We start from the raw sequence: 27,341 nt of genomic DNA, 5'->3' as shown, positions 1-27,341 counted from the left end.
CACCAAAACCTCAACCCAGCTGTGAAGCACGGTGGAAGGAGCACCATGGTTTGGGGCTGCTTTGCTGCCTCAGGGCCTGGACAGCTTGCAATCCAGGGAGGACTGAATTCACGATTGTGTCAAGACATTTTACAGAACAACGTCAGGGCAGTGGTCTGTCACCAGGAGCATAATAGACGTTGGATGATGCATCAAGACAATGATCTGAAATACAAAAGTAAATCAACAACAGAACAGTTTTAAAAAAAAAGAGAATTCATGTTTTGAAATGGTTAAGTCAGAGTCCAGATCTTAACCTAATTGAGATGCTGTGGCATGACCTGATGAGGGCTGTTCATGCGAGGAATCCCAGAAATAGTGATGAACTGAAACAGTTTTGTCTAGCGGAATGGTCTAAAATTCCTCCAAGCCAATGTGTAGGACTGATCCACAGTTACCGAAAAGGTTTGTTTAAAGTTATTGCTGTACAAGGGGGGTCACACCAGTTACTGAAAGCAAAGGTTCACATACTGCTTTCAACAAATACAGGTAATATTGGATCATTTCCTCAATAAATAAATGAACAAGTATAATGTTTTTGTGTTATTTAATTAATTGGGTTCTCTTTATCTAGTTATTGGACTTATGCGAAGATTTTAGGAATAAAGAAAATTTACAGAAATAAAGAAAATTCTAAAGAGTTGACAAATTTTCTATCAGCATTGTACATCTCTGAAACCCAAAGCAGATTGTGGGACTGTTTTGTTGTGCACCTTCACTCTGTCTACTGTAAGAGAGAGGATCTCTCAGTGGCTACGCATTTCAACTCAACTTCCTGTTCCCATTCTAACATGTCTGCCAGTGGTGTCCTCTATTACTAAGATGAGGTCAAACTGAGGTTAGAGGAGTAACACCTCATATGCTGTCTGGGTAGTTCTCAATCTGATTGCACAAACATTGATTTCTCTAACCCAGCATTTTCCATTCCTTCTTCTAGTTAATAGACAATAGACAATAGGTGCAGAAGTAGACCATTCGGCCCTTCGAGCCTGCACCGCCATTCTGAGATCATGGCTGATCATCTACTATCAATACTCGGTTCCTGACTTGTCCCCAAAACCCTTGATTCCCCTATCCATAAGATACCTATCTAGCTCCTTCTTGAAAGCATCCAGAGAATTGGCCTCCATTGCCTTCTGAGGCAGTGCGTTCCACACCTCCACAATTCTCTGGGAGAAGAAGTTCCTCTTCAACTCTGTCCTAAATGACCTACCCCTTATTCTTAAACCATGCCCTCTGGTACTGGACTCTCCCAGCATCTGGAACATATTTCCTGCCTCTATCTTGTCCAATCCCTTAATAATCTTATATGTCTCAATCAGATCCCCACTCAATCTCCTTAATTCCAGCGTGTACAGGTCCAGTCTCTCTAACCTCTCTGCGTAAGATGGTCTAGACATCCCAGGAATTAACCTAGTGAACCTACGCTGCACCTCCTCCACAGCCAGGATGTCCTTCCTTAACCCTGGAGACCAAAACTGCACACAATACTCCAGGTGTGGTCTCACCAGGGCCCTGTACAAATGCAAAAGGATTTCCTTGCTCTTGTACTCAATTCCCTTTGTAATAAAGGTCAACATTCCATTAGCCTTCTTCACTGCCTGCTGCACTTGCTCATTCACCTTCAGAGACTGATGAACAAGTACTCCTAGATCTCTTTGTATTTCACCCTTACCTAACTCCACACCGTTCAGATAATAATCTGCCTTCCTGTTCTTGCTCCCAAAGTGAATAACCTCACACTTATTCACATTAAACGCCATCTGTCAAGTTTCTGCCCACTCACCCAGCCCATCCAAGTCACCTTGAATTCTCCAAACATCCTCATCACATGTCACACTGCCACCCAGCTTAGTATCATCAGCAAACTTGCTGATGTTATTCACAATGCCTTCCTCTAAATCATTGACGTAAATCGTAAACAGCTGTGGTCCCAATACCGAGCCCTGTGGCACCCCACTAGTCACCACCTGCCATTCCTAGAAACACCCATTCACTGCCACCCTTTGCTTTCTATCTGCCAACTAGTTTTCTATCCATGTCAATATCCTCCCCCCAATGCCATGAGCTCTGATTTTACCCACCGATCTCCTATGTGGTACCTTATCAAATGCCTTCTGAAAGTCAAGGTACACCACATCCATTGGATCTCCCGCGTCTATCTTCCTGGTTACATCCTCGAAAAACTCTAGTAGATTAGTCAAGCATGATTTGCCCTTGGTAAATCCATGCTGGCTCGGCCCAATCCTATCACTGCTATCAAGGTATGCCGCTATTTCATCCTTAATAATGGACTCTAGCATCTTCCCCACTACTGATGTTAGGCTAACAGGGCGATAGTTCTCTGTTTTCTCCCTCCCTCTTTTCTTAAAAAGTGGGATAACATTAGCCATTCACCAATCCTCAGGAACTGATCCTGAATCTAAGGAACATTGGAAAATGATTACCAATGCATCCGCAATTTCCAGAGCCACCTCCTTTAGTACCCTAGGATGCAGACCATCTGGACCTGGGGATTTGTTAGCCTTCAGTCCCATCAGTCTACTCATCACCGTTTCCTTCCTAATGTCAATCTGTTTCAGTTCCTCTGTTACCCTATGTCCTTGGCCCGTCCATACATCTGGGCGATTGCTTGTGTCTCCCCTAGTGAAGACAGATCCAAAGTACTTATTAAATTCATCTGCCATTTCTCTGTTTCCCATAACAATTACTCCCAATTCGTTCTTCAAGGGCCCAACATTGTTTTTAACTATCTTCCTTCTCTTCACATACCAAAAAAAAACTTTTGCTATCCTCCTTTATATTCCTAGCTAGCTTGCGTTCATACCTCATTTTTTCTCCCCATATTGCCTTTTTAGTTAAGTTCTGTTGCTCCTTAAAAATTTCCCAATCATCCGTCTTCCCACTCACCTTAGCTCTGTTATACTTCTTTTTTAATGCTATGCTATCTCTGACTTCCTTTGTCAACCACTGTGGCCACTTTCCCCCCTTTGAATCCTTCCTTCTCCGGGGGATGAACTGATTTTGCACCTTGTGCATTATTCCCAAGAATACCTGCCATTGCTGTTCCACTGTCTTTTCTGCTAGGATATCCAACCAGTCAGCTTTGGCCAGCTCTTCCCTCATGGCTCCATAGTCTCCTTTGTTCAACTGCAATACTGACACTTCTGATCTGCCCTTATCCCTCTCAACTTGCAGATAAAAACTTATCATATTGTGGTCACTACCTCCTAATGGCTCCTTTACTTCAAGATCACTTATCAAATCCTGTTCGTTGCACAACACTAAATCCAGAATAGCCTTATCCCTGGTCATCTTTGATACAAGCTGCTCCAAAGTTATCCCTTTTCTTCTCCTCATCTTACATTGCCTCCCTCTTGTTTGCCTCCTCCTTCTTTTTCATTCGTGATCCACTTTCCTCTCCTATTAGATTCCTTCTTCTATCCTTTACTTATTCCACCTATCACCCCACAGCGTCTCTCTTCATCCCCCCCTTCCCCTTCACCTGGTTTCACTTATCACCTGCCAGCTTGTATCCTTTCCCCTTGCTCCACCTTCTTGTTCCAGTTTCTATCCCCTCCTTTCCAGTCCTGGTCACAGGCTTCAGACTGAAATGGCAACTCTTTATTCTCCTCCATAGATGCTGCCTGACTTGCTGAGTTCCTCCAGCATTTTGTGAGTGTTGCTCTTAACCCTCGATGGTCTTAACCACTTAATCAACTGATCCTGAAGGGAACTCAAACTGTAGTTCGCTCCTGACAAAAAATGCAAACAAAACTGTCGCCACTTACACTATTTGTTTAATGGCTTCCTGACTATTTCTAACTATGACTCTTTAATAAAAATGAAAGGGAAATAATATAATGCCGTCCGACAGCAGACACTGCCCCTGACCACCCCCACAACCCCATTCTTCACTTGCTCAGCACGTAGAACTGAGGCTTTCTGTGCATCTGCATTAACAGTTACAACGGGGGCTGGGGAATTGAATTACCACCTGACTAGAGATCTATTCAGTGACAAGAAACCAGAATTCCTGATTAAGCAACGATAAGCATTTACTGCTATTGAGAAAATATGGCACTGACTAAACTAAGTGGCCACTTTATTAAGTACACTTGTACTCCTGCTCGTTGATGCAAATATCTAATCAGCCAATGATGTGGCAGCAACTCAATGCATAATAGCACGCAGACATGGTCAAGTTGTGGTTTAGACCACACATCAGAATGGGAAAGAAATGTGATCTAAGTGACTTTGACACTGGCATGATTGTTGGTGTCAGAAGATGTGTTTTGAGTATCTCAGAAACTGCTGATCTCCTGGGATTTTGACTCACAACAGTCACTAGAGTTGACAGTGAGTGGTACAAAAACACAAAAAAAAAATCCAGTGAGTGGCAGTTCTGTGGGTGAACATGCCTTGTTAATGAGAGAGGTCAGAGGAGAATGGCCAGACTGGTTCAAGCTAACAGGAAGGCGACAGTAACTCAAATAACCATGCTTTAAACAGTGGTGTGCAGAAGAGCATCTCTGAATGGATGGGCTAGCAGCGGAAGACCAGGGGCATGTACTTAGCGGCCACGGTATTAGGTACAGGAGGCACCTAATGAAGAGGCCACTGAGTAAACCTCTGAGGTCTGATAAGGCAGCACTTCTGCAGTCTGTCCTGATCATCACTGAGCTCTGTCGGCTTACAGATACTACTTTCAAGATAAAAAAACGAACTGCTCACCATTAGAAGCTGAAATTGCAGCTTCCTTTTGACACCATGTTTTTGCTCTCCCTTCTCCTCTGGCTCCCCATCCTCCTCCCCTCACCTGACAAAACGAGTCAATCAGTTCCTGCCATTTCCTCTGCCTGGTATGCCTGTTAGCTACATGGCGCAATTTTAATTTGGCATAGGCTCATGATTTTAAATTGCTTTCCAGGTTTTCAAATACAATTTCAGCAGTTACAATGGGAATAGGGTTGCATTTCGTGTGCTTTGATAGTTTCATGGAATTATATAGCTATTATGGGATTACACTTCAGGGGAGAAAATACAACCCCCAATTCTGTTTATTTGTTGAAATGAGTGAACAATACAGTACATTGACATGATCTGCTATAAGTCCAGAAGCCAGGAGTTTCTTCACACCCTAGGGGTTCCAGTCCTAGTTGCCTTTTCTTTGTTTAGATAGCTGAAGTGCTCTTCTAATGATTTTTAATTTAACAGCTTCTGATTACTTACACTTCCAAAGTCTTCCAAAGTACAGTACAAGATCCAAACATTTGGAGTCTATTTATTTCGGTGTTGTGAATATTATAGACGTGTGCATCATCAAAAAGACAAAGGAGATCAGAGAAAAAGACAGTGAAACTTTACAAATGTATCCTCCTCTCTCTTTCTCTTCTTCTACCTTTCTCTTTTCTGACAGGTAGTATGTTTGCAGAGCCTTCTGTTTACTTATGGCATGCTGGGATATTAAACTTTTCATCAGGATCAGGAGTGTGGGCTACAAAATCTCCAAACTGCTGGTTGCATGTTAGTAGGTACATCTGACCACTCTTCCTGCAGGTATGACTACAAGATGAATGACAAGGCTCCTATTAAATCAATTGGCAGGCAAGGTTTGCACCTTGAAATATAATTTACTTTACCAGACTTATTGATTAACAGAATAATAATCTTTGGAAATCTCACATCAGTGTTCATATTTTGCATTGAATGGTTGAAACGGACATTGTTTTCTCTTCCTAAGAATTAAGGATTTCATTTCAGAAAACAACATTCCTTTATTGGAATTCCATCAAGGAACTTCTGCTTACAAAAAATGAGTTCTCTTTCATTCATTCAAAGGTAAGCTTGGGGGAAATGATATAAAAAACAAATGACTGTAGGACTATTTGCAAAAATAAGATTATGTTAGCAATTGTTAATTGAAAGTGAATTTGACAGTTTATTTTATAGAAATTTTATATGAGGCTTTGTACTTGCCCCATGCAGGCTAATTGTTCAAGGCCAGCATCAAAGGAACACAGTTTGCATTAACAAAAATATATTCTAGTTGAGAAGAAGAAATATTTGATTTTAACAGCTTTGACCACACAGCACCTGTTATTTGGGAAAGGTGGAGGCAGGGCTACTTTTGTTTCTGCTGCACGTAAGTACATTTATAGCAAGCAATGTACATAGAAACGTAGAAAACCAAAAGCAAAATACAGGCCCTTGGGCCCACAAAGTTATGCCGAACATGTCCCTACCTTAGAAATTACTAGTGCTACCCATACCCCTCTATTTTACTAAGCTCCATGTACCTACCCAAAAGTCTCTTAAAAGACCCTATCGTATCGGCTTCCACCATCATTGCCGGCAGCCCATATCACGCACACCACTCTCTGAGTAAAAAACTTACCCCTGACATCTCCCCTGTGCCTACTCCCCAGCACGTCAAACCTGTGTCCTCTTGTGGCAACCATTTCAGCCCTGGGAAAAAGCCTCTGACTATCCACACGATCAATGCCTCTCATCATCTTATACACCTCTATCAGGTCACCTCTCATCCTCCGTCGCTCCAAGGAGAAAAGGCCGAGTTCACTCAACCTGTTTTAATAAGGCATGCTCCCCAATCCAGGCAACATCCTTGTAGATCTCCTCTGCACCCTTTCTTGGCTTCCATATCCTTCCTGTAGTGAGGCAACGAGAACTGAGCACAGTACTCCAAGTGGGGTCTGACCAGGGTCCTATATAGCTGCAACATTACCTCACGGCACCTAAATTCAATTCCACAATTGATGAAGGCCAATACACCGTATGCTTTCTTAACCACAGAGTCAACTTGCACAGCTGCTTTGAGCGTCCTATGGACTTGGACCCCAAGATCCCTCTGATCCTCCACACTGCCAAGAGTCTTACCATTAATACTATATTCTGCCACCATATTTGACCTACCAAAATGAACCACTTCACACTTATCTGGGTTGAACTTCATCTGCCACTTCTTGGCCCAGTTTTGCATTCTACCAATGTCCCTCTGTAACCTCTGACAGCCCTCCACACTATCCACAACACCTCCAACCTTTGTGTCATTAGCAAACTTACTAACCCATCCCTGCACTTCCTCATCCAGGCCATTTATAAAAATCACAAAGAGTAAGGGTCCCAGAACAGATCCCTGAGGCATCTCACTGGTGACTGACCTCCACGCAGAATTTGACCCATCTACAACCACTCTTTGCCTTCTGTGGGCAAGCCAGTTTCTGGATCCACAAAGCAATGTCCCCTTGGATCCCATGCCTCCTTACTTTCTCAATAAGCCTTGCATGGGGTACCTTATCAAATGCATTGCTAAAATCCATATACACTACATCCCACAGTAGCCTGGGTATATCTCATCTGGTCCTGGTGACTTATCCAACTTGATGCTTTCCAAAAGCTCCAGCACTTCCTCTTTCTTAATATCTACATGCTCAAGCTGTTCAGTCCGCTGCAAGTCACACTACAGTCACCAAGATCCTTTTCCACAGTGAATATTGAAGTAAAGTATTCATTGTACCTCTGCTATTTCCTCCGGTTCCATGCACACTTTCCCATGGTCACACTTGATAGGTCCTATTTTTTCACACCTTATCCTCTTGCTCTTCACATACTTGTAGAAAGCCTTGGGGTTTTCTTTAATCCTGCCTGCCAAGGCCTTCTCATGGCCCCTTCTGGCTCTCATAATTTCCTTTTAAAGCTCCTTCCTGTTAGCCTTATAATCTTCTAGATCTCTAACATTACCTAGCTCTCTGAACCTTTTGTAAGCTTTTCTTTTCTTCTTGACTAGATTTATTACAGCCTTTGTACACCATTGTTCCTGTACCCTACCATAGCTTCCCTGTCTCATTGGAACGTACCTGTGCAGAACTCCACACAAATATCCCCTGAACATTTGCCACATTTCTTCCATACTTTTCCCTGAGAACATCTGTTCCCAATTTAAGCTTCCAATTTCCTGACTGATAGCCTCATAATTCCCCTTACTCCAATTAAATGATTTTCTAACTTGTCTTTTCCTACCTCTCTCCAACGCTGTTGTAAAGGAGATAGAATTCTGATCACTATCTCCAAAATGCTCTCCCACTGAGAGATCTGACACCTGACCAGGTACAGGCCATCAAACTAAGAAACAGGCCAAGTCATGTGATGCTTTTGTTGGGCAGACATTTCCAAGGGTGGCATGGTAGCGTAGTGGTTAGCATAACGCTTTACAGCACTAGTCACCCAGGTTCAATTCCCACCATTGTCTGTAAAGGGTCTGCATGTTCTCCCTGTGACTGAGTATGTTCCCTTTGGGTGCTTTGGTTTCCTTCCACAGTCCAAAGATGTACTGGTTGCCAAGTTAATTGGTCATTGTAAATTGTCCCATGATCATGCTACAGTTAAATCAGGGGTTGCTGGGTGGTGCAATTCGAAGGGCCGGAAGGGACAACTCTGTGCTGTATGTCAATAAATAAATAAACAAACAAACAAATAAATAAATAAATAAATGGATGGATGGATAGATAGATAAATGAATAAAGTAAATAAATCTTGGACACATTCAGTGTGCAATATTGATCGTACCAGATTGGAATGTAGTATTGGAGCTAAGGCAAAGTGGAGGGTCAGTGCTTCTGATGTATCTACCAGTTTCTGCAGAGGCATTACCACCTCCATTGTGGCTGGTATGGTGCCCAGCCTTGACCATTCCATTTCATGAACTTTGCTTTCAAAACTTTTTCTTCCCTCCTTGATCTAGGAGAGGGTTTCACTTGTTGCCACCTTACCTTTCAATCATCCTCCACATTATCCAATATCTCCAACAGCATGCTGAAGAGAACGTATCTTCTCTTCAATACTCATTCATATTTTCAAAGGTACCTATCCTCCTGTAGTACTGCAATGATCTCTTTCATCTCCACCAATACACTCCCCTTCCAAAGCCACCTCCTGTACAACCACAGGAAAAGCCAACAGTAATCCTTCTACTGCTCCGCTCTTTCCTTCCCACCACGCAAAACCAAGTATCTTTCAAGTTTGCAGACTTTATTTGCTGTTCATGGTTTGATCATGTTTACAGTGGGAAGGTTCTGTACAATTGCATGAGTGTTTCGTGGAACACCTCTGTTCAATCTGCAACATGAGCTCAAACTCTCAGCCTCATCCAGCTCAGTTCCACCGACCTCTCTGGCCATTGGGCACTTGCATAGTTCCAAGACATAATGAACAGCAACTCATCTTCTAACAGCAAAATAGACCTTCTGGACTGTAATAAAAATTATTTTACAATTCATTCTGTGTTCTTTTCTGACTCAGATCAGGGCATTCACATATGCATCCACAAAAAAAGGGAGACACTGCATGAGTATGGAAAGCCACAAGAAAACACCTTATTATGGTTATATGTTATTTGGTTATTAGAACCAGTACAAATGTAATACAGAAAGAAAAACAAATGTATCCAGTTGTAGTAATAGAGAAATCAAAACAATACTTATCATTTACTAAATGAGATGATCTGCAGAATTCCAACAAGCTTTGATGCAGGCTTCCCTCTCTTTCTTTCTCTCTCTCGCTTTCTTTCTCTCTCTCGCTCTCTCTGTCTCTCTCTGTCAACATACTCTAATTCTCTAATTCTTTCGACGTACTTGTCCTCCAACTCTCAGTGTAAGCACCCGTCATGACGTAGCCTAGGCCAAAGCTCTCCTCCTGCACTCAGAAAGTGCTCCTTTTTAATACCCTTTAAGGTTCCTTCAAAGCATAACATGATTATCTCCCCAGTACTTTCCCATGCATTTGTTACCTGCACCTGCACAACAACCCCTCCTTCCCCAGAAAAAACATGTCTTTCACCATTATCCACTATTATGGCTGCAGACTTGTACTTCCTTGACTTTCTCAAAACATTGCTGTGGGCAGGTTCTCTTCTACTTTCTCAAAATAATCTCATTCCAAGCTAACATCATTTTGTCTTTAAACTTCCATTTTATTTTGGCATGAAACAAGGAGGAATCACAATTAACTCTTTCCTTAAATGGAAAATGAAAATATTCAGCACTTTCTTCATTTCATATTTTCTGTACTAGCAGAAATTTCCCTTTTTTTAAACTTGAGTCTCCTCCAATTTACAGCAATCCATTCTTATTTGTCTCGTTACCATCATACAATACCATTTGTTTTGCAATGTACCTTCCACCATCTGCTTTTTCTGCACCTTAAAACTTGTTTCTCTATGACGATTCACTATTCTGCTGAAAGGCTATCAGGCAGTAATGTTTCCCTTTTTACAGTCGCTGCCAGTCCTCCAGAACATTTCCTGTTTTTTAAAAATCTATTGTATTTCTACACTATGCATCTGATATACAGTATTTGATTCAGTGTCCGTTCCTCTTGGTCTAAAGCATGGTAGAAGAACAGAGCAGAAGGGATTCTGCTGGGAGACAGATAGCGGAGCACTGGCACAGTTCTTTAATGTATTTCCTTTGTAGAACATCACGTAAGCAGTGTGTGATTCAGTGAAAATTCGGTAGCCACAACTCTATCATCATTGCAAGGTGAGATTGAATTTTCCAGAGACTATTGACGTGACCATTACTTCAATGTAATGAGGTCCTCCTAGGTTGGAACTGAAGGTATCAGCAACCTTTCATAGTTTGCCAGGCACTATTGAATAAATGTGGCTGGAGGGTCTGCTCTACTCTGAGAGATCTAGTGTATATGTAGTTTACTTTTGCTAGCAAGCTGCCAATGGAAAATGCGCAAATGCCCATGTCAGCTTTCCAGGCTGCACAGTGCCATTGATTGTGAACTGAGAGATGATTTGTTACAAGAACAGAGTTCATTTAGTCAGTTTCCATCCAGTCAGTGATTATCTGCAGCAGGCGAGGAAGGTTGGTGCAATTTCAATGTTCTCCATGGTGGCATCTGACTGTACTGTATGTGATTGATTAGAAAACATGGGCAGACAATGACCACATGACCTTTGAGTATGTTCCACAAGCCTTGGTTGTCAGGGCGACAGGGTGAAACATCAGCAAACTCAAACTATAACTCTGCTGCCTGGACTACTCTAGGGCAGGTTTGCAGTACTCATCAGAGCAGACTGAAAAATTTGTTGAAAATATTCCCACCTCACATTCATAGAACTCAGCCTTTGACATACAAGGGAAAGTGATGAGGAGGGGAGTGGGAAAGGGACGATGGATAGAATGATGAAGCATGACTGATGTACTTCTGGCTGAACAATCCATGCTATTATTAAACACACCTCCAGATTTTTTTTTTCACTAGCTGTTCCTATTTCACCTCTCCTTTGTTTCCAGCCATCACATTGGCTCATCATGAAGCCAAGATCAAAGTCAACATGCAGACAAAATCCTAAACAGGGTTTCCACTGGACGCCTGACAAATACATTCAAACTGTCAGCCTGGTGCATTCTTTTGGTATCTGGCTTCTACACACACTTGAATTGTCACCGCTGTATTGACAGGTTCTATACACCTGCCTGCATGTTGTGACATCCAGTGGTTGGAGCACATACGTTGGAAGACTGCTGCCTTAGAGTCTGAGACATAGAACACTACAGCACAGAAACACACTCCATGGTCCATCTAGTCCATAGGCCCATGGACCACAGCTCTCCATACCCCTCCTATCTACGTACTTACCCAAACTTCTCTTAAATGTTGCAATCAAACCCACGTCCCATACTTCCACTGGCAGCTTTTCCCACACTCACACTCCCCTCTGGTTCCCCTTTCACCTTCTACTCTTAATGACCTGGATAACCCTAGGTATGACAAGTACAAAAGGGGTAGGTTACACCTGAACTTGAGGGGGAACCAATATCCTTGCAGGCAGGTTTGTCGGGGATGGTTTAAACTAATTTGGCAGGGGGATGGAGTGATAAGGCTGAGGAGGGGCAATATGTATTGAGACTGTCAGGAAGAACAGACAGATGATTGAGGAAAATTGCAGTCAGTGGGATGGGCTTCAGCATAACAGGGGGACAAAATCAAAAAGGGTAATGAGTACAGGACAGAAGGTGTTTTATTTGAATGCACACAGTACATGGAGTAAAGTAGATGATCTTGTAGAGCATTTAGAGATTGGTAGGTGGGATGTTGTGGACATCACTGACTTGTGGCTGAAAGAAAATTATAGTTGGGAGCTTAACATACAAGGATACACATTGTATCAAAAGGACAAGCAGATAGGCAAAGGTGGAGACATGACGCAGTTGGCTAAAAATGAAATTGAATCCTTAGAGAGAAGTGAAATAGGAGAATCTTTGTGGGTAGAGTTAAGAAACTGCAAGGGTAAAAAGACACTGATGGAAATTATGTACATGCCTCTGAACAGTAGCCAGAATGTGGGCTACATATTACAATGGGAGATATAGAAGGCATGTCAAAAGGGCAATGTTACAATAATAATGGGGAATTTCAATTTGCAGGTAGATTGGGAAACTCAGGTGCTGGATTCCAAGAGAGAGAATTTGTTGAATGCCTACACAATGGCTTTTTCGAGTAACTTGCAGCTGGGACAACAGAAATGATAATTCTGGATTGGTTGCTGTGTAATGAACAAGATTTAATTAGGGAGCTTAAGGTAAATGAACTCTCAGGAGCAGTGATCATAATATGATAGAATTCACCCTGCAATTTGAGAGGGAGTTGCTAAAGTGAAATTTATCAGTATTACAGTGAAGTAAAAGGAATTAGAAAAGCATAAGAGAGGAGCTGGCCAAAGCTGATTAGAAAAGGACATTAGCAGGGATGATGGCAGAGTAAACCGTTGGAGAGGTAGTAATGGGGGGCAAGGAAATGGCAGATGAACCGAATATACACTTTGCATCAGTCTTCACTGTGGAAGACACTCGCAGTATGCCAGAGGTTCAAAAGTGTCAGGGGGCATAAGTGTGTACAGTTGCTAGTACAAAGGCAAAGGTGCTTTGGAAGTTGTAAGCTCTGAAGGTTCTTAAGTCACCTGGACTAAATGGTCTACACCCCAGGGTTCTGAAAGAGGTGGCTGAAGAGATTATTGTGCCATTAGTAAAGATTGGTTAAGAATCAAATAATTCTGGCATGGCACCAGAGGACTGGAAAATTGCAAATATCATTCCACTCCAAGATAGGAGGGAGGCAGAAGAAAGGAAATCATAGGCCAGTTAGCTTTACCTTAGTGGTTGGGAAGCTGTGGAGACGATTGTTATGGATGAAGTTTCATGGTACTTGGAGGCACATGATAAAATAAGCCAAAGTCAGCATGGTTTCCTTAAGGAAGAATCTTGCCTGACAAATCTGTTAGAATTCTTTAAAGAAATTAAGATAGACAAAGAAGAATTGGCGGATGTTTTGTACTTGGATTTTCAGAAGGACTTTGACAAGGTGCCACCCATGAGCCTACTTAAGTTAACAGCCTATGGTATTATAAGAAAGATACTAACATGGATAGCACATGGGCTAATTGGAAGGAGGGAAAGTATGGGAATAAAGATAGCCTTTTCTGATTGGCTGCCAGTGATTTGTGGTGTTCCACAGGGATCAGTGCTGGGACCGCTTCTTTTTACATTGTAAGTCAATCATTTGGATGACTGAATTGATGGCTTTGTGGCCAAGTTTGCAGATGATAAAAGATAGGTGGGGGTCAGGTAGTGTTGAGGAAGCAGGGAGGCTGCAGAAAGACTTACAAACAAGAGAAAATCTGCCAATGCTGGAAATCCAAGACACACACACAAAATGCTGAAGGAACTCAGCAGGCCAGGCAGTACCTATGGAAAAGAATAACTAGTCGACCACTTGGGTCGAGATTTTTCTCCAGTCCTGATGTAGCGTTTTGGCTCAAAATGCTGACGATTTACTCTTTTCCATGGGTGCTGTTTGGTCTGCTGAGTTCCTCCAGCATTTTGTGTGTGTTGCAGAAAGACTTCGACAGATTAGGAAAATGGGCAAAGAAGTGACAGATGGAAAACAGTGTCGGGAAGTGTTTGGTCATGCAATTTCGTAGAAGGAATAAACGTGTGGACTATTTTCTAAATAGAGAGAAGATTAAAAAATCTGATGTGCAAAGGGGCTTGGGAATCCTCATGCAGGATTTCCTAAAGGTTAACTTACAGGTTGAGTCAGTGGTGAGGAAGGCAAATGCAATGTTAATATTCATTTTGAGAGGACTAGAATATAAAAGCAAGGATGTATTGCTGAGGCTTTTTAAGGCATTGGTGAGACCTCATTTGGAGTAACGTGAGTAATTCTGGGCTCCTTATTGAAGAAAGGAAGTGCCTACATTAGAGATGGTTCAAAGCATGTTCATGAGTATGATTCTGGGAATGAAACGTTTATCATATGAGGGGCATTTGAAGGCTCTGGTCCTATACTCACTGGAATTTAGAAGAATGAAGTAGGATTTCTTTGATACCAATCAAATGTTTAAAGGCCTATGTGGAGTGGATGTGGGGAGGATATTTCCTATAGTGGGGGAGTCTAGAACCAGAGGGAACAGCCTCAGAACAGAGGGTCATTCACTTGGAATGGAGATGAGGAGAAACTTCTTTAGCCAGGTGGTAAAACTGTGGAATTTGTTGCCACAGGCTGCTGTGGAGGCCAGGTCATTGAGTGTATTTAAGACAGAGGTTCATATGTTCCTGATTAGTCAGGGCATGAAAGGTTTTTGGCAGAAGGCAGGAGAACTTCTCTGGATCCTTTCACTCTTATTGATACCTTTTCTGTAGGTAGGTGACCAGAACTGTATGCAATAGGCCCCAACAACGTCTTATACAATTTCAACATAACATCCCATGTCCTGGGTTTGTTTAAAGGCTGAATATTTTCCACTTCTGATGTACAGTTATCAACTTGGAACATTAACATTTTGACAGATGCTGCCTATTGAAATCTTTCCATTGTTTTTACATTGGTGTAAGGTCTCCTCTGAAGTATCGCCCATGTGCACAGATGAAAATTACAGAGAACTGGACTAACAGATCAATAGGCAATCCAGACTTGACATCTGATCCAGTGTGGGATCTCCCTTATCTCAAGACCACACTTATCATGACCAGAAACAACACTAAACGATCCTGCTGAGATTTCTTAAAAATCATGTCCTTTAATTTCTTAAATATCCCGAATGAAAAGGCAATACAGTGGTTTCTAAATAATTGGGACATATCAGGCCAAATAAGCAGCCTCCTCAATTTGCCAAAGTTTTATTGAAATAGTTAAAAAGGTATAAAAAAGACAAAAGGATAGTCATCTAGTGCAGATAATGAATTATCTTCATGCAATGCTTTCGACAATTGTATCTACCAAATCTTCACTTTCATTGTAACATTCAAGATGATTGTCGATACCTTCAAATTATTTGTAGTTCCTAGCTTTTTGAAGCAGTGAAATTGTTTCATTTTTACCCCTGGCCTTTTCTGGCATCTCCAAGCCTGAATGCTTGAAATTGCAGTAAGCAAAACAGTTATGAATTGTTTTACTGCTTATTTTTCATGAATTGTCAGTGACAAATATCACTGCTTTTTGAACACAAACACACACAACTGATGCTATTTAAAAACAGTTTGCTTTAAGCACAGGGCAGTGTCTAACTGCCATGCACGTGCATGTGACTGACACCAGTTCGAAGCTGTTCGGCAACTTTGTCCCGTCCCAATTAAGTGACATAGAGTCTCAAATAAATGAAAGGAATCCAGGCTATTTTCTTGATTAATTTTTGTCCTTTAAGAGTTGACCCAAATAAACAACTGCCCTAATTAACCGATGGCCCAATTAAGTGAAATCCACTTACTTCTGAAATGCTGAAAGCCTACCTAAATGGATCACTTTCAAAGCAATGCAGCTGCAGCTGCAGCTGTTTTTTGTTGATTTGTCCTGGAAAGCTGTAAGCACAGCTCAAATGCTCAAATAGGTTGGTTGCGAGTTATTGTGTTACCTTGGGCCAGATCAAAATTATTCAAAAGGTCTTTGACTTGAAATGTTAATTCTGTCTGTCTGTGTTTCTTTCTTCTCTCTCTCTCTCTCTTTCTCCCTCTCTCTCTCTTCCCCTTTCTCTCTTTCTCTCCCTCTCTCCCTCTCTCCCTCTCTCCCTCTCTCCCCCTCTCCCCCTCTCCCTCTCTCTCTCCCTCTCCCCCTCTCCCCCTCTCCCCCTCTCCCCCTCTCCCCCTCTCCCCCTCTCCCCCTCTCCCCCTCTCCCCCTCTCTCCCCTCTCTCCCCTCTCTTCCCTCTCTTCCCTCTCTCTCCCTCTCACTCCCTCTCACTCCCTCTCCTCTCTCCCTCTCTCCCTCTCTCTTTCTCCTCTCCCCTCGCTCCTTTTCTTTCTCGCTGTCTCTTCTATTCCCCTTTTTTCCCTCTCTCTCTTCCTCTCTCTCCTCTCCCCTCTTTCTCCTCTCCCTGTCTCTCACCCTCCCTCACTCTCTCCCCCTTTCTCTCATCACCCTCTCTCTCTCCCTCCTCTCCCCTTTCTCCCTCCATTCCTCTCTCTCCCTCTCTCCCTCTCTCTCCTCCCTCCCTTTCACTCTCCCTCTCTCCCCCCTCTCCCCCTCTCTCCTCTCGCTCTCTTCCCACACACATGTGCAACTTGCCCCACTGAGTATTTCCAGCGCTTTCAACGTTTCTTTCATCTATTTGCATAACTATTGCAAAATTCATCAGATTGAATCAAATATAAAGAAGTATGATCAGAAGAGCAAAGATGGCTGCCATTACTTGAATGGTGCTAATAAATCATAGAAAGTTCTTATTAAAACTACGTGGCAGCTTTTATTTACGATTATGGCAGAATTAATCATCAATTTTTCTGGGATCAAATATCAGGAAATTCCAAGCTGAGATAATGATTTGAGAAACAGAATTCTCAATTGCACAAAAGCAGACTGGAGTGATGATTTTTACTATTTATCAAGTGAGTATAATCCGCCACATGAACTATTAATTTCTTATAAATAATAAATTAGAAATATAAATGGTGTATAATCTCCAGAATGTTCCTCCTGTACTATGAAATGTGCCCCCCAGTGGTGGAGCTGGGAATATCAGAGGAGAGAGAATAACGAGGACATGCAGGGCAGGCGAGCATCAGCCAGTGAGACCCAAGGCTGGTAATGGGGCACAATTTTAACTCCAGCTTGGACTGTGCCTCAGTGAACAATATGCTCATCTGGTCACATTTGCTCAACCTTAACAGCTTTATGCTGCTTGATAACCACAGGGTAGAAACATTAGGGCAGTGCCTGCCCATCTAGCGGAGATGCACTGGTTGGGAGATATGGTTAAAGCTGCCTGGAAAACAGTACATGCCTAGGAGGGAAAAGCTGAAAGGAGAAGATGGGAGGAAGTCTGGCATCAAGGTGTAAGGGAGGTGAGATTTCCTTTCCGGGAGTAATGTGGGATTGGCCAGAATGAAAATTATCCCTGCTCCTCCTGGGCTAGAAGGGAAATTAAAGAACAAACAACTTAGCCCTGTTTCACTGTTGAGACCTATTTGCCCAAATGAGGGAAGGACACCGGCTGCCTCAGGATTCAGTGACAGAATCGGTGTCCAACATGCACATTTAAAGAAACATTCTCTTGCCAAGGAGTGCAGGGGTGGTGGTGAGTGACCAGATCAGGATAGAAATGGCGAATCTCTTGTGGTGAATTGGACCCCATCTTTCTCTGCTTTGGCCTGTTTTCTGCAAAACAGAGGGGGTTATAATGAAGTCCTTTGAGCAAAGGCTCTGGTGAGTAGCGCCACTTGCACACACCGATTCACTACATCCCAATAATTCCTTCCAAAATATATTTTACTTCTTGTTTTCAGCACAGACTTTGTTTTAATTAAGTATTGCTTTGGGAGCATTTTGCATTAACAAAAGGACCTTGAACGTACTGACTCAGGTCTCATGGAGTTAATATCAATTCGTTTTGTTGTTGTATCCCTAAGCAGAGATGTTGAATTTCTATGCAATGCTATATTACACGAGGATAAAAGGAACAAAGAGGTGAAGGACAGCAACGGCACAGTGTCTTAATCAGATGCAGATGAGCTGGAGAGCATCAGAGCATCAAATCCCTGCTCTATAGTATTGTACATTTTTTAGTCAGCTACAGGAATGGCTGAGATAGATTTGGGGCTTTATTGAAAGATCATATGGGATGACTGCAAAATCCCATTACTTGTTGATTAAGTATTGATCCCCTCAGTATTAACAAGATAGCTAATGTGGACTGACCCCTGAGACCAGTGGTTGGGAAAAAGGCAATTTACTAAAATAGGCAGGGAGATGAATAGAGGGCGGCTGGAGCTGTTGTGGCTCCAAGCTCGGTTAAAATGTCACAGTCAGTACTGCAGATCAATGCTCACTTTATTTCCCTGAAACCATCTTATTACCATCATGATGCTGCCTCCTTTGATGGTTTTTAATGACCCTCTGATCCACGTGCTCCACGCAGGCTGTGGTCTCAACTCGGAGAAGGCAAAGCGTTTTTTTTATGATGGAGTGCTTGAAAACGTGACACTGCCAGAGTAAGTGCAGCTCTGAGACACACTGGGTCAGTGCGTTGCTACTCTGCTCCTTCCCTCTGTATAATTACCCGAGGAGCTCGAGTACCACACAACACAGCCTCAACATTCTTGTCTCTTGCTTTCCCTTAATATAGTTCTAAAAGGGAAAAAATAAGTTAATCCTTTGTGGATTTGTTTCCAGTAAAGAGTTAGCATGAATAAATTGAACAATGAAATAAGGGACCATGCAGTGCTAGCTAGAATATAAAAGCGTTTTTTTTAAATCTGCAATAAAACAAACAGTTACTGTATAATTAATGTAAAGCTTCCCACAGTTTACTGATTAGCTCGTGATAACTAATTTGTTGGATCTATATATTTTTTCTCAGGAAAAGTCTTCCTTGAGCACTGATTATATATACAGAGATTTTGATCAGGGCTGTAAGGACAAAGCCAGTATGAATTCATCAGGAGTAGTTTGCATATTAACAAATAGTGTGGCTGACAGAGCTACTTGGGTCCCAAGGGTTAATCTAAAAGACTGTTGTAAGTCAAGAATGGGTGGCACACAAGTCAATCTTATACAGGATGATATTGGTACTGAATAACACTGAAATTATAATCAGGACATAAAAGGAAATTACTGAAAAAATAGCAAAGAAGGTATAATTAGTAACATAGCTCCACGGTTAATGTTGTAGTATCAGATTCTTTTATATATGTGCTATCCATAGAAATTTGTTTTAGAAAACTGCCTGCCTCATTCCTGTTAATCCTAGAGGACAAATGCTCTTTTCAGGTTTGAGTCTCCATGAGCTAGTTGTTGCATAACACAAACACTCATGGTCATGAGTTTATGGTCATTCAAGCTCCAGAATAATAATTGACTTCTAGAAACCCCAGATTTAAGCTTTGTTGAAACTCAGTTATAAATTTAGCACACATCGGCTGTAACAACTGTACAAATGGTGCTGCATTTTCATCTAGCTACATCTTGAATGAGGCACCAAAAATTGAGAGGCTCACTGCAAAGGCGGGTCGTGCTTTAACTTTTAAGAATTCTTGAATGAACAATAATGATGAAGTCAAATCTAGTCATTTTGATTACCCTATGCAGAAATATTGTAGTAGATTTCAAATGGTTTATGAATTTCAAATGAGGATGAACGGGGAATATGCTTCAGAATTCAGAGTTAGACCAGCCCTACAGCATACTCTCATGTCCAACAGACAGAGTACATCTTCTTGCCTTTCACACAAAAAAAACCTTCGAGCTGATCTTCAAATAACAATGGCGCTGAATAAACGTTGAAATTTTCAGAATAAATAAGACAAAGAAAAAGTATTATAATATCTAGACTCTGTGTAAAAGTTTAATGTGAAAAAATATATAAAGAGGTGCTTGGTCTTTAACTAGTTTAGACTTTGATATTGAGGCTAAGAACTTTTTAATGAATGCATTGCGCATTTTCACAAAATGCTTTTTGACGATATATTTCTATGTTGTAATCTTCAGTTAAAGCTTTATAGTGAATCCATTTTCGTTATAGGCACCAGGTCTAATTTAATTGAAGTTATCCATGTGCAAGTATTAAAATGCTGTTAGACGTACATACACAGGACTCCCAAGGTGTGTGTTCTCTCCATGAAAATGAATGCATACAGATTTCTGACACTGGCCAAGTCCTAGCATCAGTAGTGACAGGGAGAACAATGGATATCAAAAATGGATGTAAATTACTTCCATCATTTCAGTGTGTTTGATAAATTTGCACCCTGTTCAACAGCTTTCCAGACTTGAAAAAAAATTCTAAAATGATAGCACCCACTTATTCAAACGCTAGAGGAGGAAAGGAAATTCTTCTCTCTTTGGAATAAAGTGCTGTCAACTTCCCACAGTGGTAATATCCAAGGAAGAAAAAGCTTAGTATGTGGAATTAGAAAAGTGATCTCATGCCTGATATTCAGTGGTGTGTCACAGTGAAGATTCTTTTCACTCAAAGCTTCTATATTACTACCATTGAAAACAATATACTCTAAAACCCAACACTTAACCCCAGCACATTGTCAATTAAAGCCAAATTGCCTTCATTTCTTTCCACCATTCAATGCAAATGATTGCAGATCAACTATTTATCATTTTTAATCAGTTTGTATAAGCAAAACATAGTTCCAGTTACTGCACTCATCTACCATGATAAGCAAAGACAGTGACCACAATTTCTCTTTACTTAAGCACTTACTGACAGTAAAAAAGACTAACATATGAGTATTTGAGTATAAGATGGCATATCTGCATTTGGTTATTGTATATTTTTGTGGATTTATATAGACATTTGATATATTGCCTTTTGCTTGAAGATCTAGTACATTTTAATCAGTGGTGCATTTATAACACAGATGTGTAGAGTTGAAAAGTGAAAAGGGTGTAAAGGAGGAGTGATTTAAGAACATAATATGTTTGCTTCGATTCTCAAGCAGAGCTATGTATATCAGTTGTGCTGTAAATTACTGAGGGATTGTTTACCATTTATGCTTGCAGCTAGTATTGTTGATCATATAAATTAAAATACAATATAGTGGATGATTACATTTTCTTTGTACACATTTTCTAAAGACCGCTTTATTCCCCTTCCATAACATTACCCATCTCTGCCCCTGCTTCTTCTCTCCTGTTGCTTTGTATTTTGTCTGTTCTAATGTGTTCTTGGCTGCGTTTACTACAGGTCTCTGTTAATTCGAGTTTTATCAAACACTGCTACATGGACCCTAACAAATTCTGTCCAGCGATTCTTTCCATGATTGTTGTTTTGCATGAAATTCCGGACCAGCCATGCATCAGATTTCAAATTCACAAACTGATTTTGGAATCCAGGTGAAAGCTAATCCCTGTTTATCCCATAAATTATTCCAGCTTTGCTACTTACTGACATGTTCACCTCCTTCAATTCTTGACTCTTGCACATTTCTGATTATAATCATTTCATCATTGATACTGGTGCTTGAAGCTACATCAGTCCTGCATTATGGAATTTTGTTTCTTCCCCTATTCTTGCCTTAATCCATTTAAGAGAACCCTTAAAAATAGGGGTTTAATCACGGTCTTAGGCACAGCCTATTACCTCTGTGATGCTCAGTGCAACCCTCATGAATTGTTCCTTGGAATGTTTTGCCACAGGACCGCCATATGAAAGAAAATTGTTGATATACAATACAGATGCTGCAATCTGGAACAACAATTCACTGAAGGAACTCAGTAGGTCAAGCAGAATTTGTGGAGGGAAAGGAATTGTTGATGTTCCAGGACAAAATTCTGCATTTCAGAATTCCTTAGGATGGAACAATCCTGCATTTCAGAATATTTGGTTCAGGAGATAAACCTGCTTAGAGGCAGTGCTGTGGAGGTTTACTTGTTTCAGGGTATTTCTAATGAAGAAAGATTAAGCAGTATGTACTCTTTGAAATTCGGAATAATAAGAGGTGATCTTACTGAACTGAGAGCACCTGGCAAGGTTTAATGTTATGAAAATAACTCTAAGTGGTGGAATCTAGCATGGGGGGAGGGGTGGATGGTCTCTTGAGAAGGGTTTGCCTACTTGATACTGATAAAAAGATTTGTTCTCTTATTGAGTTAGAACTCTTAAATTTTCTGCCATTAAATATACTCAAGAATAAAATATTCTTATTTTTGTGCCATAAGGCTATGAGGATGAGACAAGAAAATGGAGTTGGGGCCAAAGATCAAACAATAATGATCTCACTGAATGGAAGATAAAAACCAATGTTCCTGTTCCTTGACCTCTTGGGCTCTGTGGATAGTACCAAGTTTTACCCTTGGCTCTGCACTTTTCGTTCAAGGTTGCCTGAATTTTCATATGTGAAGCTAGACATTAAAATGTGTGTAAATAAATAATTAATTAGTATTTTCCTGATATTGAGGCCAAAGTCTTGAAGCTTATTGATTAGTTCAATAAGCTTCTAGGTCTTGTAGTAGTGGATATTGCCCAATCCATCATGGGTAAAGCCCTTCCTGCCATCTACGTGGAACATTGTCTCAGCAAGACAGCATCAATCATCAGGGACCTCAACACCAAGCTCATGCTCTTTTCTTGCTGTTGCCATCAGGAAGAAGTTACAGGAACCATAGGACTCACACCACCAGATTCAGGAAGTTATTACTCCTCAACCATCAGGTTCTTGAACCAAACATTTAACTTCACTTTCCCCATCACTGAAATGTTCTCACAACCTGTGGCCTCACTTTCAATGACTCTTCATCTCTTGTGATCGACCTTCATTGCTGATTTATTTATTATTATCATCATTATTTCTTTTCCTTTGTATTTGCACAAACTGTTGTCTTTTGTACACTGGTTGTATGCCCAGTCAGTGTGAGGCTTTCATTGATTCTATTATGGTTACTGGGTTTATTGAAAATGCCCACAAGGAAATGAATCTCAACGTTATATATGGTGACATATATGTACTTCGAACTTTGATATTATTGATGAACAAGTGGGACACTTGTTCTTCTCACCAACAATAAAATGTTAATTGTTGTTGAGAAGATTATTTCTCAGCTTTAATTTTAAAGCTAAAAAATGCATTTTGCATTTAAAACACAGCTTTAATGCAGTCATTGTGAATTCATCTCCCTTGCTGAAATATACATGTCATGTTTTGTTTTCTGATTTCCAACATTGTCAATTCCCCTAAGTTCGCTCTTCACCTTTACCAAACACTTCAGTTTGAACATGACCCTTTTAACTTCCAAGGAACCCAAAATCACTTTTCAACATATGACATGATGAATATAATTTAACTTTATGAGAATGATAATTCCATATAAAAATATTACTGATTTCCTGTAATGCAACAGAAAGATGTATTTTCACAAGTTTAGGATATTCCAAGTGAATTAAGCACTTCTGATGCAATATTACAGTTGCAGTATTTAATATCTATTTAACTATTATGTCATTTGTCCAGATGTGCCCTTCTCTATCTTCATTGAAACTCCTCAGCAGTCAGTAACCTACTGTAACATCCCCTTCAAACACCACTCTTTTCTTTAGTCCCCCATTTTTGTAATGATCAAGTGTCAAGCATTGTTTATTCTTCCTGCTTCCTCACATCCTGATCTTCAATGATAATTTCTTATGCGTGCTTTCTTCCAGTTGAGTATTCACGGCTATGAAGGTACAAAACATTCTATTGAAATAACTCTTTAAATTCTGCAGGATCTCAACAGGATGGATGTGAGAGGATATTTCCTCTTGTGGGCCAATCTAGAATTAGAAGTCACTATTTAAAAATATAGTCACCCACTGAAGATTTTTTTTATATCTCAGAGGATACTGAAACTTTGACACTTCCTTCCTCAAAAGGTTCTGGTAGCAAATCTTTGAATATTTTGAAGACAGGGATTGAAAGGGCAGATTGGAGGTTGCACTCAAATTAGCCATGATCATATACAATACTGGAGGAGACCTGCGTATCTGAATGGCTCACTCTTGACCTTGCTTGTAGTTCATGACTAAGTTACTTTCTCGTCCTTCAACAACAACATCGGTCCATCTGCTTCTATCTACCTCGGCCCTCTAGGGCACACTCTGCACACTTTAATTCTTTACTTGCTTATCTCCCATCCTACCTTCATTCACTCTAGACTGTTTAATATGGTTGCTGTGTTTATTGATACTGGCTAGAAACAGTAAACAGGCAATTTTTCTGATCTGTCATTTAAAAGCTTTCATCATTACAAGGTTTCACTGTGTATACACAACATTTACAGTTATTAGCAAAATCAGAATGAGAAAGACTGTGATAATTTTTCTGCATTTGTTCAGTGTTTAATGTAAAATATTTGGAACTCTTTTCCTCAAGGAGTGAGAGAAATCAAGTCTTTGAATACTTTCAACATGTAGGTAGATAGATTCTTGATAAACAAAGGAGTGAAACATTACCAGGAGTTAGGAAGGATTGCAGAGATGAGCTTACAACCAAATCAACCATGGCTGACTGGTGGGAAGGACTGAGTGACCTCCTCTTGCTCCTGATTCATGTGTGCCTGCACTCCCTACTCAACATGAACCATCTTCCCTTCAATCAGCCTGCCACGGAAAGATGGCAGGTGTTGTTTTAGCTAACAGCAGCAAATCAGATCACAGAATTTCTTCATCAGTAAAATTTTCTATATACTGTAGTAATTTTACCTATTATTATCCACTGCACTTATATTCAGTAAGACCTCGAGGTCTGGCGAAGATGTGAATTTCCCAGGTATATGGAAGGCTGCTTTAAAGCATAAATCAAAATATAATTATACTAATAGCTGAAGTGGGAAATAATAATGTTTATTTGCAAGACCAGTTGGCAATAGTTTTAATAGGAAATCTGATAAACAGCCACTTAAAGAGATATTGCTTCACAATTCTACCTTCTATTTTAAACATTCATGAGTGAAATCCTGCTGTGCAGTTTTGTATGAACACTTCAAACACTTCAAGGCACTGCCATTAAATTCCTTTGTCAGCTTTTTATTACGAAGATTAAATAATTATTTTTTTAATAGTGGAAACAAAGAAAGGAAGATAAGAAATGGACTAAGCAACATAGTTCTCCCCACCCACATACGCTCTGCCATGCCGCCTCATATCTGAAATTCATTTTATGTGCCTTGTTTACATATTACAATACTCTTAATCTACCAAATTTCATCCTAAAAACACAAGGGATGCTGGAAATACTCAACATGTCAGGCGGCATTTGTGAAGAGAAGAAAGGAGTTAATTTTTCAGGTCAATGAACTTTCACCAGAATAAAATAATGTGTTAAAGATATAAAAAATGCAGAATCCTTCCATTCCTTTTCCTTTTATTCATTGCTTCCTTTTGAAGGCATCTAAGCTATTTACCACAAATAATTCCTGCAGCAGGGAGTTTCACGTTCAAACAATCCAGACACAAAAAATCTCTTCTTATTTCTCTATAGGATTCATAACTTCAGTGGAATGAAATTCAGAAGTTGAGCTAAATGTGCATACCCTACTACATTACTTACTTAGCACAATATGACAGATCTATTGTACCATATTTCTACAGATGCACTTTTTGTCACTCTTTCTACAACTGTAAATGCCCAAAGGTGAAAATGCTTTACACATTGTAATCTCTTAGCAATTCCGAAGGAACCAAATGGAATAGAGACATAATTGTCAAGAAATTCATTCCTGGTCGGTAGCAATATATCAGTGCCAGCACGAAACACTGTCTCTGAACTTGTTGAGATAATTTTGGAGGCAGAATACATTGTGCTAACAATACCACATAACTTACTTGATGCCATTGACTTAGGAGTGCAGAGGGGTGAAATTAGTGGTTGTTCCTGATTTAACTTTCTGTTACCAAAATTCCCAACCTGAAAACAAAACATGTGCAAATTACTTCTAAGCCAAGGTTCAAATGGTAACCTTTAAATTTGTACACCATGCAAGCAAAACGTTGTTATACAAATTTTACTCACGGTTCATTTAATTCATCTGCAAAATATCTTATAGATTTTCAAATGGATTATATTTAGTCAGTCAGCCAAGCACTGTACATTGAAAGACACTTTAAACATCATTTCTGAGTGGTAATTGCAGTTAATGTTGTATAATACCTCTTGCATTTGAGGTGGTACCTTCTGTTTGGCTGAATAAGGTAAATGTTTTAATGAATGAACAGAAGTATTATTTTACAAGCAGGTGCCAGGAATGATCATAGAAAGATATAAAACAAAAGCATATCCTCAGCTTCTTCAGTCCATGAGGATTTATTTCAAATCTTTCCATTTTCTTCATGACCTACTGAGTATAATCACAATTTAGCACATTCTAATAAACGTTCATTGATATTAATTTTATAGGTCCTCCTTGAATACCGACATGTGCTATTCTCTGTATTACATTTGAGTACCTCAGGCTGGTGTCAGTGCTAAGTACATCTGAAAATCAACTGACCTACAGAAATGTCTGTATCAGTTATATTGTTTCAGATCACATAAACTAATAGCAGTCATATGATATAGTCCTCATTGTCATGACAGACTTACCTAATCCCTCACAATTGTAAGATGCATGATGTCAATGTCAATCATTTTCTCCTATGAATCTGAAACACAGATAAGTCTTCTTACCTTTCCTCTTTCAACATTTTTCTCATTGGAATTAGAACTTACAGTTGCACATAATTCCATGATAAAAATCCTCTTATTAAATGTCAGCACTCAATACGCCTGGCTGATTGTTTATTTTTATCATCTGAAGACAATTATGTTAAGTACAGGTACATGCTGTGATATTCAAGTGTAGAGTCAGATTTTGAATGGATTTGCAGTGTGTGGGTTAAATTTGGCTATCTGGGATGAAGTGACTTGGCAGTTTATTGACTAACGGATGTCTTTAGCTAGAAATTAAAATTAAATCATGCTGCTCAGGAAGCAAACTTTTCCATTTTTATAAGAATAGAAAACTTCCAAGTAAACGCTTTGTTCAGGGCATTGTTGTTCAAGTGTGAGAAAGCAAGATGTCCTCTCCACATTACATCCTCTTCTGGAGACACAGAATCGAAGTAGAGTACAGGCTACTGAGCCAGTGGCAGTCCTTTGAAACAGTTGTCTGATCAGTTCTACTGCTTGCTCTTTTTCTCATGGCCCTGGTAAGTTCTCTTTTTCATGAATTTATCTAGTTCCCTGCTGAATGTTCTCATTGAATCCATTCCAGCCAACCTTTCAGACAATGTATTCGGAGCCATAATAACATGCACTGTGT

This window comes from Mobula hypostoma, chromosome 8 (assembly GCF_963921235.1).
Source record: "Mobula hypostoma chromosome 8, sMobHyp1.1, whole genome shotgun sequence".
NCBI classification, from domain to species: domain Eukaryota; kingdom Metazoa; phylum Chordata; class Chondrichthyes; order Myliobatiformes; family Myliobatidae; genus Mobula; species Mobula hypostoma.
Note: the sequence above shows the minus strand (reverse complement) of the source record.